Genomic DNA, 12,421 nt, shown 5'->3' with positions numbered 1-12,421 from the left:
AAAAAACAAAAAAAAACTACATTTTTCAAGCAAAACAGTTCAGTTGTGCAGCTCTGCCTTGAAAATAAATCATAGTAGATGGAATATACCTATTAAATTTTATATCTATTGAATTTTAAAGTATTTTTTCACCTTTAATTGGCTAAATTATTATTTAAGTGGAAATTTAACTAGTTGCAGAGCGAACATATTTAAAATACTTGCACCGATGTTGAAAGAGTGAAAGAGAGTCACAAGCTCCAAATGATCTGCATGCCTATAGACACCTTGTGACACTGACTATGTAGCTGCATGCCTGTACCAGACACCAGAAGTTGAAAAGAAAGAGCACCCAGCACCCCTCAATGTTTTTATTCAGCACACTCGTGTGTGGCTGCAGGCTCAGTGACGTTAGACTCGTGTTCCTAATGATGGTGGTGGGAAACCGATCTGGCCTTCATACCTGAGCGTCTGTTGATACTCACAACATGCTCATATCTAAAACTACCACAACAGTCTGAATTTAATCACCCTTTAAAGAATAGATCGGTGAGTGAAACAGCAGGGTAACTGCGACAGCCAACCAACCAACACTTTGTCATTTTCTCACAGTGATGAGGGCGAGACAGGTAATATAGGTCTGACAAATGTTACGCTCTGTGTGTCAGCCAGACCCAGCTCTACTCCATCAATATGAGTGCAGCGCTATTCTTATTATCATTGGCCTTTGGTGTTGTGTGCCAACACATTAATGGAATCAGTTCTGCTGACTTTATATTGATCATGTTTCATATTTCAATTGGAGTAAAATGTATTCTGATCATTTATCTTTAAACAGGCTTGACTGTTGGTTTTATTTGACCGCTTTACTTCAAGTTTTAATCTCTCTATTTGCTTTCCCGAGCACTGAATGGACACATAAATACCCATCTGCAGTAAGGATGACATGCGGAACAAAGAAACAAGAAAATAAAGGAAGCTTCAGGGCAAACGCAGGTACCTGGCCTGACTACAATGAAAACAAACATCTGAAATGAAGGGTGAACATTACTGTTGTAAAATCTCAGCATTAAATGTTGTTTGTTAGCTACAAAGTACTTTCACAATCAATTAATGATGCAGAAGCTTGTTCCTGACAGTTGTATCAGTTTTTACCTTGTAACTCAAAGGCGGATGAGATTCAGTCCTTCCTGCAAACGACTTGCTACACTTTTCACTATATTTAGCAAATCACTACTTTTCTCTGTGAAAGCCAACAGGAAATGTTCCAGCTATAGACCGCTTCATTTGGAAAACTGTAAATAACAACTAAATGTTCATTACTCACTGTGTTACAGGGTGATATTTCATGCAAAGCATGAATAATTAGCATTAATTTCAAAGGACGAAAAAGTGCCCCGTCATTGCAATCAATTAAAAATGAAAAAGCTCAAATAAATTGCATAGCACTCCGTACAGATGTCAAAGTTCAGCATTAATATCTGTTCACTCGTCTGTGACAGCAATTTTTTTCTCCCACCTGATTTCTTTAAATTCAGTTGAAATGAATTGCTTTCATTTCTACCCCAGATTAGCGGCGTCTCTGCCTGGACAAGCAAAAAGTTTAAGTTTACAAAGAAAAAGTGCCAGAAAAAGTTCATGCCCAGCCCTGTCAGATGAGACCTTTTAGAAAAATGAGAATTACTCAATATTCAAAACTACATGTCATAAGAAACTGCAGAGACTTGTAGCACCATTGATGTTAAGTGATGTAGAAAATAACAAAAACCCAAAGATTTCTACAAAACTCATGTCTGTTTTTTTAGATGACTCAACAGCCGACCCTATTTCCACCAACACAGTAGTGCAGGAACATATTTGCTTATCGTTTCAGGAGCCAACTTACATGTCCATGGGTTTGAGAATAATTTTTATCTGGTAAATGTTGCCGTGTTGGTATATTCCCACAGAAGCAATATCATGATTAACATATTCTGTGAATCACTGGTAAATTTCTAGATTAGGCAATATCACTGGCAGAGTGTTGCCTAAGAAGAATCTGCAGTCAAATGAGGTTCAAGTCAAGACCCCCTCCCCCCCCCTCCAGTCGTTCAGCTGCTTGCTAAGATCATTTCTGATTTGCTGTTAGGACCTTTTAAACCCAGCCTGTTTTACCCGTTTGCATCTCTCAGACATCAAAAAGCTTTCATCGCGCCTCCTTTTTGTCGTTCTCTTTGTGGACTTCCATTCTTAGGTTTTATTAGCTTTCCAAAATGCATTTTTTTGAAACACTTGAGGCATTTTTCCTCATATTTCTAATACAAAACAGCAAAGACAAAGAGAAAAGCAGGTTTTTGAGAAATGTGCTACATCCCTGGGGGGAATTAACTGGTTGTAAATGAAGAAAGGAGATGTTTCTAGCTCATATCCTATGTGAAGAAATTACTATTAAAAGCTAAAGTACCATGTAAAAAAACCAAAATGTCGAGTTTATTGTTTAGAAGAATAAATTTGATTGTGGGCTGTCTGCAACATTAATCAGCACACCAGAAAACAAATAAAAATCGCCCTCAGCTGTTATTCTTTCATCTCTCTTTCTGATGCTGATCACACACCAAGGTTCGGACCAAAATAGTACAAACTGAAACTAATATTTTATTGAAGGATTATAACTAAAGAGTTGGAATTTGATATTTAAAACGCCATAGCCACCAAGCAAATGTGTTCCTTCATTTTCTCCTCTTCCTCTCCCTTCCCCCCTTTAATTTCACCTCCTCTTCTCTCTCCTCTGGTTCATCCCTTCCCCCAGACAAATCAATTTGCCTCCTTTCTCTCTATTCTCCTCGCCATGCCCGGACACGCCCTCTCTTTTGTCTCACGACGCTATCTTCATTTTCAGCGACCTCTCATCATTTTGAGCAGCCCGGTGGCCTCCATCACTCTACTCCCATCTCGCCATCTCGCCATCTTCAGGGAGTGCAGTCTATCGATTCACCCAATCCTTCTGATTACAACGCAGTTTCATTCACAAGCAGGCCCGTGTGTGTGCTTGAGCAAGATGTGATGGAGTCTATATTGCTGGTAGACTGCAGCAGCAAAGATATCATAGGGTGGGGAGTGGGGCGATTAAAGCCCCCACCCTCCCCCTCCAGTATGGGTGTAAGGTGACATTTGATATAGAAGATGGATGAAGGGCTCTGTGTGTCTGTGTGTGTTTGGGGTGGGGTGGTTGCTGCTAAATGATTTGCACATTCAGCAAACAAGCTGCACCTTGTCCTTGTAGACTGAAAGCACTGAGATTTGGTGTCCATCTGCATCGTTAAATCGTAACAAGAACGTGTGCGAGGTTAAACCAATACAATGTTTATTCTTATTATAAAATCAGATTTTGCTTCTGTCCAGTATGCATACTCCAGAGCCCTAAAATGATAAAGTACCAAAAACACCACTTCCTCTAATGATCCTTAGGGTAACTCTAAAGAACTGAGTCAATCCCCAGATCCCAGTATTACAATTCCCAACTTTGAACCATTAAAAGCACATTTATGGTCTGGTTCAAAAAAAATGTTGAAGCCTGCTGATAACAGCGGCATAGTGGGAAGCTATTTTCAGAATTCACTCCACTAAGGTGTAAAATTAGTCACTAAAGTGGACTGCTCCACTCTGTTTGTACTGTTGGTGCCTCTTGAAGCGTTTTTAATTCAATTATCTGACAATACAGCTTGTTGACTCTTAAAGACCACCAAAGAAGTTTGTGCTTCAGTTTCGTTGAGTGAGATTCTGGTGTTTTGTTAGTCTCTCATTTTACAGTTTACACTTTAGTCTCTATGAAGAAAAAACAAGCTGAAATGTTCTTTGTTACTTTCTGAATAATTCCTTCGACATCAACTTACAGAGGAACACACTGTTGACAGGCAAGGCTCCTGTCAATGACTCAACAAAGGAAGCATGCCAGCTTATTCCTATAAATTAATGTGTGGCTTACACGAATGACAGCTTGATGTCAATTAAACAACAATGCGCTGAAGGTGTGAGCGTAGCTGCCAAAGGGCCTGACATGATGCTGAAAGATCTGACGCCGACTTTTAGCTTGAAAAGTTGCCAAAAGTTGTTTAAAGAAATTTCTGCACTTTATGCATAGTCATCCACGTCTATAATCAGCTTATATACACAGGTACAGGACATTTTCCCCACATCAGGCAACACAACATGTATGTCCGAGCACCTTAATGGTTTTATTTCGAACCTGCAGTGCTCATTACACTTTACACTCTCTGTTCAGACACTTTAATATGATCTGGGGTTTGCTGTTTTCTGCTTTACTTGCTAGTTTACTTCATGTAGCCATTTTATTGTATTTCATTTAGATTCTACTTTATTTAAAAAAAAACTAATAGAGTAATTTGATTTTGTGGAGCTATTTGCTTTTGGCTGATGTTTTCTTATTAGATTTTGTGTTAGTTTAATATAAGGTGGCTGCTAGGGCTGGGCCATATCATACCGTTCACGGTAATACCGGTATAATTTTGGGCAATTATAGAAAAATGAAATATTGCGATAGAATCTGGGTAAAACGCGCATGCGCAGTGCCTTTGTTTTCATACGCACACGTCGGAAAAAGCATGGCGGCAAAAGCAAATCGTTGAATGAAACGGATGAACCAGAATTGGTTTGTAAAAATGCTGCAACTTCAGTGGTGCAGAACTGGTTTAGCTTTCGTCCGTCAGATACACAACAAAGCGCTATTTTTGGTAGAGCATGCGGGCCGTCGTTATTACCGTGTTTTTTGGAAAATACGGCACACTTGAAATCAATCCTTTGATTTTTCTGAAACTCGACAGAGCCCCTTATAATCCCGTGTGCCTTATGTATGAATTCTGGTTGTGTTTACTGTCCTCGAAACGACTTTATGTACACGGCGCTCGAAAATCTGTCAAATGTTTTAGTACGACTTTGCTAAGCTATGAACCTGCAACGCTTGATGGATTGTCGGAGCATTACGGCTATCGTAGGCGGAGCCTGGCGGAGTGATACATACTGTGCTTCAACATAATATTACCGTATTGTGTGTGTATAACCTCTTTTTAAGTTTTGTGGATATTATACATGGTTATGCTGAGGATATGTCGGCCAATTTCTACTGGAAATGCCTTTTGGTTAAACTGTCAGCAAGGAATTTGCATTTGCACTGTTAAATTTTTATATAACTTTAATTCACATAAAACACCTGCTTGTTTAAGTGAAAATACATTGATGGGGTTTTTTTTGCACTAATAAAGTTGTGGAGTTGTAAAGTATTTTGCCTAGTGTCAATTATATCGTCAGTTATATCATTATCGCAAATTTTCAAATGTATATCGTGATAAATATTTTATATTGCCCTGCTCTGCTGGCTGCTATAACAGAATAATTTTTATCTTATAATTAATAAGATAAAATAAAACTACAGCCTCTTGTGCGGTTTCTCAACATTTTCAGATCTTTATGATGGCGTGACATGCCTGAAGGATGATGATCATGATCAGGTGTCAACAAAGCTGATAAAGATCTGTTCTTAAACCAAGAGCAAAAAATGATTTAACACTAACACATTTAACTGGTTTTTCTAAGCAGATCTGCAGCATTCTGCTCCTGTCTTTTTCTGTGAAAAAAGAGATATCATGAGCTACAAATCACAGGAAATCACTTTTAGTTTGCAATAAGAGGTAAGTGTTCGCTCAGGTATGTGGTGGCATTGCGGTGGCACACACGTTTGCATGTCTGGCTTGGCTATTGTACAGCACAGGAGTTATCTTCCATCTGCACTGATCTGTGTGGGAGTAGAGCCAAACAAAATGGATATGAATCGATGAATGGAAACTCATGAATCTCATCTACTCTCAATATGGGCCTAATCTGCCTGAGGAACATTTTCCTCTTTTATACATGCCTGTCATCTTTTCTAGTTTATCATTTCTCTGGATGCTGTTTCTCTTCTGTAAATTAAACTTTTGTTGTTGTTATAGGGATTATTGCTTATATGTTGTAGCAGGACTCATAAATAACTCAATACAAAAGACTCAGCTCACTGTTGCAAAGAATTAAAAATGTGATTTTTCTGTGGTCTGTTATATTAGTTTTAAATTAAGCTGGAGGAATGTAAAGGCAAGGCAGGCAGCACTACGTCAAGAAACCCACTATGACGAATACAAATGTGCTTCCACACAATGGACCACACCCTGAGGGAGGTGTCTTGGACTTACTTTTGCTCTGAGTGTGTGTGTGTGTTGGGTAGGGAGGTACTAAGTAAAGACAGGATGTGTGACCTTATGTCCAGCAGAGGAATGGTGTAACTTTCAGCCATCGTCACAGACACAGTGACCTACAGTACCAGTCCAGCTTCCTCTTCTGCTCCAGAGGCTCTCGGCCTCAGACTGGCTCTATTACACATGACTGCAGACACGTCATCTCCATAACATAACAGAAAAAAACAAAGAGATAAGAAGGATTCTTATCTTATGCTAAAAAAGGAAAGAGAAATTGCCGTCAGTAACAGTGAGTTGGCTATGTTAGATTTCTTGTCCTGCCCGAGGGGTTAAAGCATGTTCAGCTGTAAACTATGTAGGAGGGAAAAACTTAAAGGTATTTAAAGGGAAACAAAGAAACAAACCAGTTTAGGGAAATACATACTTATTGCAGTGATAGGAAAGTCCCACAATGACTTTATTCCAATAGGTTGTTTTGAATGTAGCCGACCAGGTGCTAGTTTCACCAAGACAGTTTTGACTTTTCCTGCATTAGTCCAAGGCAGTGCTTTTCTCCGTAGGGCACTGAGTCACAGCAGGTGGTCTACACTGACCTTATGCTATTATTTGTTTCAACAAGAATTCAACTGGGGAGCACTGGTTTCTGGCCACTTACACTACGACATAAAAATAAAGATTGACTTATTTTAAGCCAAAGCTAACTATATCCTTACCATTGTAATGTCAGTTACACCTTCATTTAGAAGAAGCACCCCCCCAAAAAACCCCAACATGACTCATCATGTGTTGCTAAGAATAATAAACACATAACAAACACTACTTTGTTATCAAATCCAATTTATGGTGTTTACTGAAATAAGCTGCTTTAAGCTGTGTAATCAAATTATTAGTCAAGCGGCTGCACCCAACATCAAAATTAGCCTACATAAACCACTAGACCATTAGAAAGTACCAACACGAGGGTTACACTACCCACTATCTCAGCAGCATTTTTTAGGCTTCTTAGTCCCTCTTCCTTTTTTTAGACTAACAATTTCTGCAGAAGCTACTTAGTGTGCCATTACTTTTGATGTAAGTATCTTTATTTACTTAATAATTGTGCTCCTGCTTAAGAAAGTTAAGGTCTTAAGGTCTTATGGTCTGAATTTACACAACTATTTTAAGTATATTTCCATTATCTAAGCCATAGTAAACTCTATTATTGTGAAACTGGCCCCAGATCATATAATTTGAGGTTGACTGGCAGCTCTACATTCCTCTCATGCAACCGGCAATCTACGCTTTAAGTCTAACTGCTAGTGGGAGTACACATTAAAGATATTAGCTTTGTCCACGCTCGCAAAACAGTCTTCCTCTTCCTCTCTAAGGGCTCAGGATCCCTGTATAAACCTGTCACATCTCACTCATCCATCAGGAGTGTGCGTCAAAAGCAGCAGGAAGTTGCATGAACTTAACCAGCATCACATCCTGTTCTGGAGACAGAGATGTCACAGCGATGACAGCAGACGTGTCACATGTTGCGCTGCAACACTCGGCGAGCATTTCCTGGCAGGCCCCAAAAGGAAGAAAGAGCTGAAAAAAAAAACCCATGCCAGTGACCATAACAGACAAGCTGTCTGATGCAATGGAGCTTCAGCTCAACCAGCTGCTGTAGCTTCACTTTCCTCATAATGTGATCGATTCTATGTGATCGGATTTGTTTGAAAAAGCAGGAAGCATTTCGTGTGGCTTACAAAAAGGAGTGAAAATCGCATTAGTCATCTTGCATCTGTTTATTTCTGAGAACGAAAGAGGAACCAGTACTTTAAAGCCAAAACTCCAAGATATTGCCGTTCATTACAGTACTGCACTAACAGATGATGATCTCAGGGACCATACACGTTGACATATGAGAGTGTGATAAATAAGAGTGTCAACCAAAGAGCTAAAATCAGCTAGAAAATGATGCAAACTGCAACATACATAGAGGGTGGTTAACCGTGGACTTGCAGAGACAGTCATTTACATCCTCTCCTAAACATTTTGTCTCACGAGGCATAGATATCTGTGCATGAAAGACTCAAGTCTTGGTGGCAAAGGCACGGTGAAGAGTGGAGAAGGAACAACACAACCATTTTATACGCAAATATAAAAACAACATGGCAACGTTAGTAAAACTAAAGCCCGGAAGAATAAAAGTAAAGAAAGGCGAGGCAAATGTTGTCGTTTAGCTGATGTCCATTCAGTGTTGGTCGCCAGTCAGGGTTAAAAACCCTCATCATGGATAAGACTACCCAGCTTTATTTTATAAAAAGCAGATATTAAGTCTATATCAATATACAAAAGAAATCTCCTAATGGCTCATTTATTTCACAACACTCAAAGCTATGCTGTAAAGCTCAAGAGTTCTGTTCTAATTAACTTAATACTGATTTCTGACAGTATTTATGTAGCGTAATTATCAGTCCTTACTCAAACATTTCAGCGCTTACACTGTGTTCATCGCAGGAAATAATCTTTTGGAGTTGATATTTCTTCATGAATAATTTTGTAACACTTTCTGCTGTACTAGTAAACAGATGATAAAGAGTGGCAGGAAATGTGTGAGAGAAGAGTATGATAAATAGATGAAGGTCAAACTGGACTAAATGTGTGTATTTTTGGAATAAATGAGGGCGGAAAGAAGAATTGACATTTTTTCAAAGGGAGTCTAAATAACCCACAACTATTTCACGCTGTGAATAATAAGCATTGCTTCCACATGTTGCCCCTTAAACAACATAAATGACTGATATTCAAACAGAACATCCCTAAAGCATTTCAGATTATCCACGGATGACTAAAGCAAAGAAGCAGATAGACATTGGTTGGCTTCTGCCACAGTCATTAAATTTCCTAGCAATACCATTAGCCCAAACTTGAGTCAGACCAGTGTTGCTCCTCTCCCTCTCTGTCTTTTATGGCAAGTCCAATGTTAACTTTCTGATTTATGATCAAAATACAATAATACGGCAAGACATTTAGCAGTCTCACTCAGAGCAGCCTGATTTGATTCCACTGAGATTTGCATTTTCTTATTTTTACACAGCTTAAAACTGGTTCTTTGGGCCCTCGGGTCAGGCCAAGTACATTATAGCCAGGGGTGCACATAAGTGGTCTCCAGGTGCGCATTCGCTGTCTTAGCTGTCACCAGATAAGAAGTTGCAACGCGCGTTTGCGTACATAAGATTTTCTGGAGGAGGACAGACATTTGTTTAGAACTTTTAAAGATGTCGAACATTTAATTTAAGCAATTACTTTGATGTTCCTCCACCTCCAAAGAAATGTCAGAAGGAGTCCGAACCGCAAAAGAAGTGCGTATTCTCGGAAAAGTGGTTGCAGGAGGTGAGCTGGCTTCAAACAAATGATAATCACACAGAGATGTGGTGCAGAATATGCCGTGAAAATCCCACTCTAGCAGACAAAAACAGCACCTTTTACATGTACACAAACGCGCGTTGCAACTTCTTATCTGGTGCGCGTCTTTTATTTTGACAGCGAATGCACACCTGCGGACCACTTATGTGCACCCCTGATTATAGCACTTATTAAGGCTTAAAATCATCATTAAATTGACCTTAATTTGAAAAATCAAGACAATGTTAACTACCCTGTTAAGTGTCAGCTACTCTGGCTGTTATTAAACACCCCATTTTAAAAAAAAAAGTCATCTTGTGACAAACAAGTCTTCACTAAAAGCAGTAATTGTGCTGAAAAAAATCAAACCAAATATGAATAAATCACTGTTTTCTGCACCACAATGCCCCCTTTGTTAAATCCATTACCCTCTTAGGCTGAAATACCTCGGAGAGGTTTTAAGAGAAGACATTTAAATATCATCCCCTACATGAAGCGGACGGCACAAATATTAAGAGGACAACTACCCAACACTGTGGGTTAAATGCAGCCTCCTTCCTCCAGTGTGACATCATCTGGCCCCACAGTATGCAAAATGTAACAGGATTCCTCTGTCTGGACAAGGCAGGACTGCAAATGTACGCACACACACACACGCTTTCTTTTTGCCTCTGGAAATGTGCCACATTACTCAGCATATCATTCGCCATGGCTCTGTAATCATCAGTACAGGCTGAGTAAGGGTCAGATTTATTCTGTTTGGATCAACAGCAGCGGATTAAAGAGCTGAGTCACTCCTTGGCTAGACCTCAGCACCTCTCTCTCTAAACCCTGCATCACTGTATGAATTTACATCGATAAATGCAAAGAAAAGGCACAATTCCCTTTGGGAAAAAATTTACTGTCCATTTCAGTCATGTCCTCACAGTGTCAGTCTCTCTGCTGCTTTTTGCAGTCATGTATGATCTCATTCATTTCTCTCATCGTTTGTGGTAGGACTGAGGGATTGAGCATGCACAGTAAGGGAGGTACAACGGTGAGATGAAAACAGCACATGGTTCATGACAGCCTACTGCAAATACATTGAAAACTTCCCAACATGTGTTAATTAATCTAAAAGTGTTTTCAGACAAGTCGGCATCTTCCATGCAAATGACAGCCGCAGCAATCTGCTAGCGATCACAGCAATCACAAGCAGGTTTATGGTACAGCAACCTCTTTGCAACCAATTTCACCTAGCAACAGCCAGCAACCACTCACCAACAGGTCAGAGAATGCACATTTTTCCATAGCAACCAGATGTTACCAGGTGGCAACAGAAGAAACTTAGACTTCAAATTGTAGAGATCAAAACCAACTTTTGTATCATCTGTTTTTTTGTGTACTAAATAGAAAGGCTGGGGAGCCCCCCACCCTCACCAAAGGAATCACCCAAGTGGAAACACTGACTACTAAGATTAGTTTTAAGTATACGGCAGTATTCAGTATTACTCAAGCAAAAACTGTGGACATGTAATAATGGAAGGTTCAGTACACAGGGTGAAAGTCAGAATAGAAGTCAAACCATAATAATAGTTTCCATTTGAAAGATTTTTGTAATAATGTTTTAATTTTTAATTCATTTTCTGAGCTAGCGGCTCATCAGGCTTTTTTTCACTACTGTCAGAGATGAGTGCTATCTAGTCTTATCTCTGGTGGGAGTGATAATTGCTAAAACTAGGCAAATCGTATGAAATATTTACTTCCTTTCATACATAAAACTTATGATGCTGATCATTACTGGATTAGTCAAGACAACTTGTAATCTGTGAAACTAGCAGCCCGTCTTACTCACAGTTTGCTGCATACTTCCACATTCATACCAGTCTATGTCACATAAGCATACACTTTTGAGTCAAGTCCTCTTAATCATTTGACAGTTGACCTCTTAATTTCTGTTCAGTATCTTCTACCCACTCGCTTTTCCATCATTCCCACAGCTCAGTCTTTGTTTCTGGCCTTTTTGTTACCTAATGTAAAATTACAAGACCTACACAACCTCTCACAATTATGTTTGTTCCTCATGCCCAAAGCGATTTGTCTAGAAAATGAAACCATGCACACTGATCGGAAAGAAACATGACCTGCTTGGTAACATCTCTTAAATTAAATGTAATTGCTGGTTTGGCTTCACAGACAACAATTTTGCAGACCTTCTGACTAAGCAGGTGAAATAATGGGTGTCAATGTTAGTAGTAGTGTTCTTTTAGATTATGGTCTGCTGTAGGAAGCCATTAACCACACTGCCAAGGGGAAGTCATACTATAGTTATTGACAACACTTGCAATGTACTTCTAGCTCTCTGTCTATAACCAGATGATAAATGCAAAAAAGTCAGCTTAGCTCAAACATAAACGCACATAGAGGAACAGGAAGTATTGTGACAAAGCTCGCATCACAGGCTCAAAACAACTACTTTTGGTATGAGCTAGAGATGTTGGACTGCTGAATATTTTACTTTAGTTACTAAAACATTATCACATGCACACACAAATCATGTGATTCCATCATAATCACATACAGCTTTTAATAACTTTAAAAAGTTGGTAAGCAGAGTTTCATCTGTAAACAGAGTTTTTGGCCTTCCACCAAAAAAACCACCAGAAATGTGATGGATATATTTCTCACTTCTCTTAACTGAAGCACTAATTTAGGGCCAGAACTATCAGGAATAGCCTCAGACTCCTTGCCTTAAGTACATGAGGACCAACTGTTGTTAGCTGTGTAGAAACCACCAGAGTTTCATATTTTAGGTCTGATATTTGACCAGGCGTGGGAAAAAGATGCCAAAGAAGGCAGCTGAA

The 12,421-nt window shown here is 39.3% G+C and overlaps 1 protein-coding gene across 2 annotated transcripts in view; it reads right to left on the bottom strand.

Moving 5' to 3' along the window:
* mark4b (MAP/microtubule affinity-regulating kinase 4b) overlaps positions 1 to 12,421 on the bottom strand; it is a 55,667-nt gene that overhangs the window by 33,162 nt on the left and 10,084 nt on the right. The window lies entirely within an intron of this gene.

The sequence above is a fragment of the Neolamprologus brichardi genome, chromosome 14 (assembly GCF_056152115.1).
Source record: "Neolamprologus brichardi isolate AB-2024 chromosome 14, ASM5615211v1, whole genome shotgun sequence".
Lineage (NCBI taxonomy): Eukaryota > Metazoa > Chordata > Actinopteri > Cichliformes > Cichlidae > Neolamprologus > Neolamprologus brichardi.
Note: the sequence above shows the minus strand (reverse complement) of the source record. Positions and strands in the feature narration are given on the sequence as shown.